Genomic DNA, 6,437 nt, shown 5'->3' with positions numbered 1-6,437 from the left:
TGCAAACAAATTCTTTCATGCATTTACTGATTTTTTCAGCTAAATGACCCTGGAATTGAAAAGCACTTCAAATGAACTCAGAAAAGGTTGAAAGTTGGCATGGTATCATAATTTCACCCACATAGCATGTGCAAAAAAGTACAGAGGGTTACGGCAAAAACTAGATGCACTTCGTGTACAAAATGGACAATCTCTTTCGAAGTATCAGGGTTTCGGACGAAAACTCATCTGTTACAAAGGCATTTCATTTTTTAAATAACCTAAGCATTACCAAATTGAATATAATGATAAAACACACTAATATTAAATATATTTTCAAAGTTAAGTTATTCACAAACTAGTGATTCACACAAATTTCAAATAATTCAAAATTTAAACTATTCAAATTTGAAAACTACCGGCACTAACAGAAAGTTTGTAATTCGTTGTACCTAAAGCAAAATTATTCACAAAGAGACTCTAAATACAGCAAAAAACAACTCAAAATAAATAAAGCAAAAAATAAAAAAGAAAATAAAAAAGCCCGCCTACTGCGCCGCAGTGGCCTGCATACGACTAGAAACCCAACCTGTTGTCGGGCCAGGATGCATGCCTGCAAAGGCCCAGTAGGCCCATAGGGCAGCACAGAACAGGTAGGCCCAGTAGGCCTGCTTTGGAGAGGAGCTCGAGAGAGCTACCACACTGGGGCTTATAAATCAGTGTGGACGCCACTTGGCTAGTGAGGTGGGACTAAACATGCCGCAGCGCACCTGCGTCAGCGCACCCCCTTTAGTATGGTCATGGCTCCAACCGGTACTAAAGGGGGGTCTTTAGTACTGGTTGGAGCCACCACCCGATACTAAAGGGGGCGCTTCCCGCCGCTTGGCCTGGCCAAAATTGACCTTTAGTACTGGTTGGTGGCTCCAACCGGTACTAAAGGCCCATCCTATATAAAAAACACTTCAAAAAATTCAGTTTCTCATCTGCTTCTTCTCCTCTGCCCCATCGCCCGCCGCCCCCCGTCGCTGCCCCCGTTGATGCCCCCGTCGCCACCCCTCGTCGACGCCCACGTCGACGCCCCCGTCGCCGCCCCGTCCCCGTCCTCCTCCCCATTGTCGCTGCACCCTGCCCCCGCCATCCCGTCATCCCCGCCCGGCCCGTCCCCGTCCCCGTCGTCGCCACCCCATCCCCATCCCCGTCGTCGCCATCCCCGTCGGCGCCGCCCGTCGCCACCCCCCGTAGCCTCGCCTCGCTGGTGAGCTCCTGCCCTGGCCGCCATGTCCACACACACACACATTGTTTTTTAGGTTTTTAGTTATAAATTTTAGTTATAGAAATTTTTCTGTTTTTAGTTATAGAAATATTAGAAATGTTATAGAAATGTTAGTTATATAGAAATGTTCTAAATTTTTCTGTTTTTTAGTTATAGAAATATTTATAGAAATGTTCTAAATTTTTCTGTTTTTTAGTTATAGAAATATTATAAATGTTAGTTATATAGAAATGTTAGTTATATAGAAATTTTAGAAATTTTAGAATTAGTTTTAGCTAGATGAATTAGATTAATTGCAAATTGTTAGATGATGATTGATGTTTTTTTAGTTTCTTATAATTTTAGCTATAGAAAAATTTAGAATTTGCATATAGAATTTTAGTTATCACAATCCAATCATTTAAAAAATGTTACTTTTTGCGGGCATATAGTATTTGTTCTCGACGATGCCCGGCCCGCATCCTCGCTGTCGACCTGTTTGCGACGACGTCCGGCTGACCCATGTCCGGGACTGGGCTCCGCCGGGCTGGCACTGGGAGGTGCTACCTGCAGGGGCACGCCGCTTGGTGAGGAACCCGGCCTCGGGTCCCGTCGTCGACCCTAATCTCCTTTGGTGGCGTTCGCGTGGGCAACATTCGGTGCAGAGGGAGCCGGCCCCATCGGAGGTGGTGCATCAACGTGTCAGGGAGGAGGACGAGCACGTCCATCGCTACATGGATGCTATGGATGTCAAGTTCTCCAATATCTGTCAGGTTCTTTGGGCAGATGACCTGAGATATGATCCTGTGATGGTTCCTTCTCTTTGGGTGTCCACCGCCCACGCCCCAGGAAACGCGAGTGGCCTAGATTCTTCTGTAGTATTCAATCTTTATTAGCTACCTAGCCAGTGATGTATTCGATATATAATATTCGAGACGATGTATTCGAGATTATATATATTATTTGAGACGATGTATTCGATATTATATATTATTCGAGACGATGTATTCGACATTATATATTATTCAAGACGATGTATTCGAGATTATATATTATTCGAGACGATGCATATTATGTACAATATGATTCAGTTTTTCCTTATAGATTGCATCCATGCATATTGTAATTTGAATACTAAATTGTTTTATATTTCTTCTGTATTAGTTAAATAAAAGCTATGGTGGACAATACCGGCAGAGAGGGAGAAGAGGCCCTGTTCGAGATCATACGCAGCCCACGCAGGCCAGATGATCTGAATGAAGCAAATGACGGCTCCCAATATCTGAACAATACCGGGGAGGGTGATGATAGGATATTCGATCTCGACGACCGAGCTGATGAAGTCATGAACTATGATTATGATTATGATGACGCAGACAATGTTGATCTCGAAATAACAAAGACTACCGGCGAGGTATATTTATATAAGCAGGCATCTGGTGATCATCACATTTTTTATTTGAAGATATATTAACGAATCAATCTTTCTTCTTTCAGCCCTCCGGATCGAGCAAATCTGCTTCTACAGACAGCAGGACAAAGCGAGGCCCGGGCAAAAAGTTGAAGGAGGGTGTAAAGTACAACATCGATTCCATCAAAGCTAATGGTGAACCCCTCATGCCTAAGAACATTGCGAACAAGTTCGTTCATCAGTGCAGAGTTCTTGTGAAGGACCAACTCCCGATCTCCATTCAAGAATGGGAAGAGCCAAAAATAAACGTCCAGATGTTACTTGGGTCGACGACAGAGCAAAAAACGCTTTGGGAATCTCTAATGGAATATTTCACCCTACCAGATCATTTCATTGATGCAGATGTGCAGAAAGTCAAGGACGCTGCTCTTAGGAAGATGGCAATTGCATTCAACACCCACAAGAAAACTGTATGGGCCAACTACATCGCTGCACAAAGGAAGACTCCAGAATTTAAGGGAACACTAGAGAAGCAAAGAGAACACTGGCCCGCTTTCGTGAAATTCAAGGAATCAGAATTATCTAAGGAACGGTCGAGAAAAAACAAGGCCAATGCCGCAAAAAAGACGCAGTTCCATAGGCTAGGCCAGGTGGCTACGCGGTGGCAATGCCTAACTAGGATAAGTCTAAGCAAGAGATGCTGGATGCAAGGGTCACTCCAATTACTAGGAGCTGGCCCCCAGGTACAGAACTTGGTTCTATGCGCATGGGGGGCGTTGGACCCGAAGACAGGCCTGGTATCGAAGAAGGCAAGTCTAAAAGGAGCCAAAGAGAAGTTACTTCAAGCAATAGAAGATGCTCGAACGGGGGTGTTCACCCCCAACAGAGAGAACAACAAGCTTACGCGTGCCCTGGGAAATCCTGAACACCCGGGAAGAACACGAGGCAAGGGCGTTATTCCCTGGTATGAGGGTTTTCAGACTGGAAAGACGACTATAGAAGCCTGATACGTCTCCGTCATATCTATAATTTTTTATTGTTCCATGCCAATATTCTACAACTTTCATATACTTTTGGCAACTTTTTATACTATTTTTGGGACTAACATATTGATCCAGTGCCCAATGCTAGTTCATGTTTGTTGCATATTTTTTGTTTTGCAGTAAATCCATATCAAACGCGAGACGATGCCCGAGGGGGCCACGAGGCAGGGGGCGCGCTCTGGGCCCTCGTGGCCACCCCGTAAGGCGGTTGATGCCCTTATTTCGCCGCAAGAAAGCTAATATCCAAATAGAGATCGTGCTAAAATTTCAGCCCAATCGGAGTTACAATCTCCAGGAATTTAAGAAACGGTGAAAGGGCAGCATCTGAGAATGCAGAAACAGAGAGAGACAGAGAGACAGATCCAATCTCGGAGGGGCTCTCGCCTCTCCCATGCCATGGAGGCCATGGACCAGAGGGGAAACCCTTCTCCCATCTAGGGAGAAGGTCAAGGAAGAAGAAGAATGAGGGGGGCTCTCTCCCCCTCGCTTCCGGTGGCGCCGGAACGCCGTCGGGGGCCATCATCATCACCGCAATCTACACCAACACCTCCGCCATCTTCACCAACATCTCCATCACCTTCCCCCCCTCTATCTACAGCGGTCCACTCTGCCGCAACCCGCTGTACCCTCTACTTGAACATGGTGCTTTATGTTTCATATTATTATCCAATGATGTGTTGCCATCCTATGATGTCTGAGTAGATTTTTGTTGTCCTATCGGTGATTGGTGAATTACTATGATTGATTTAATTTGCTTGTGGTTATGTTGCTGTCCTTTGGTGTCCATCATATGAGCGCGCGCGTGGATAACACCATAGGGTTAGTTGTATGTTGATAGTACTATGTATTGGAGGGCAAGAGTGACAGAAGCTTCAACCTAGCATAGAAATTGATGCATACGGGATTGAAGGGGGACCAATATATCTTTATGATATGGTTGGGTTTTACCTTAATGAACGTTAGTAGTTGCGGATGCTTGCTAATAGTTCCAATCATAAGTGCATAGAATTTCAAGTCAGGGATGACATGCTAGAAGTGGCCTCTCCCACATAAAACTTGCTATCGGTCTAGTAAAGTAGTCAATTGCTTAGGGGCAATTTCGCAACTCCTACCACCACTTTTCCACACTCGCTATACTAAATTTATTGCTTATTTATCTAAAAAGCCCCTAGCATTTATTTACGTGCTCTTTATATTCTTGCAAGCCTATCCAAAAACACCTACAAAGTACTTCTAGTTTCATACTTGTTTTGGGTAAAGCGAACGTCAAGCGTGCGTAGAGTTGTATCGGTGGTCGATAGAACTTGAGGGAATATTTGTTCTACCTTTAGCTCCTCGTTGGGTTCGACACTCTTACTTATGTAAAGAGGCTACAATTGATCCCCTATACTTGTGGGTTATCAAGACCTTTTTCTAGCGCCGTTGCCGGGGAGCCATATTGTGGGGTGAATATTCTCGTGTGTGCTTGTTTGCTTTATCACTAAGTAATTTTTATTTCCTGTTCTAGGTTGTTCTCTATCTTTAGTTATGGATATGGAACACGAAATACCAAAAAATTAGGTGTACCTGCTACTCATGGAGATGGGGAACCTCCTAAAACCCTCGATGCTGGTTATGTGAAAGAGATTATGTACTACTTTGATAATCCTGAGAAAACCCCATTCAATTATGTTATGGGAGACACGTTGGATCAACGTGAATACTTTAGGGATTATCGCTTGACTCAAAAAGGGAAACTACTATGGGATCAAATTCATATGTTGCATTGGTATGCTCGGGAACTATGCTTGAGATATGACTATACTTGTTGCTCTAGGATGAAGGCTCCACACCTTCCCTTTTCATGCAAATTTAATGATGATAAAACCTTGGCTTCTTATGCTAATGGTATATATGATTACTATGATGTGGAACAAATAGAAGAATTTGTTGCTTTTATGGGTTCTTATGAAATTGAATCTTTGTTTAAAGAGTGTAAAAATTTTGATGATTCAGTTTATAGACCTGAAAATTTAGCTATCCTTAAATATTGCTATGAGAATTATGAATACAATGCTGATATTGATGTGTTTATTGAGAAAGTCTCCGCTGTCCAAGAAGAGACTAATATTTTGCAGGAGTCTATGGAAGAAGAAATTAATCACATTGTGAGCTCATTGGATGAAAAAGATGAGGAGGAGAGCGAAGAACAAAAGGATGAAGAGAGGATTGATCACCCGTGCCCACCTTCTAATGAGAGTAATTCTTCAACTCATACATTATTTATTTTCCCTTCGTGCTTACCGAAGGATGATTGCTATGATGACTGTTATGATCCCATTGATTCTCTTGAAATATCCCTTTTCATTATGTTTGCTATGCTTGTGGCCAAGATGCCAATATGAATTATGCTTATTGAGATGAACTTGCTATAGTTCCTTATGTTAAACATGAAATTGTTGCTATTGCACCCACGCATGATAGTCCTATTATCTTTTTGAATTCTCCCAACTGCACTATATCGAAGAAGTTTACCCTTGTTAAGGATTATATTGATGGGTTGCGTTTTACTATTACACATGATGATTTTGATAGATATAATATGCATGTGCTTTCTGCTCCTGCTTGAAATTATTATGAGAGAGGAACTACATCTCCGCCTCTTTATGTTTCCAACACGAAAAAATTGCAAGAAACTGTTTATACTATGCATTGGCCTTTACCTTATGTGCATGAATTGTTCTTTTATGACATGCCGATGCATAGGAAGAGA

Source organism: Triticum aestivum, chromosome 2A, assembly GCF_018294505.1.
Source record: "Triticum aestivum cultivar Chinese Spring chromosome 2A, IWGSC CS RefSeq v2.1, whole genome shotgun sequence".
NCBI classification, from domain to species: domain Eukaryota; kingdom Viridiplantae; phylum Streptophyta; class Magnoliopsida; order Poales; family Poaceae; genus Triticum; species Triticum aestivum.
The sequence above is the reverse complement of the archived record's forward strand: the minus strand, read 5'-3'. Positions refer to the sequence as shown.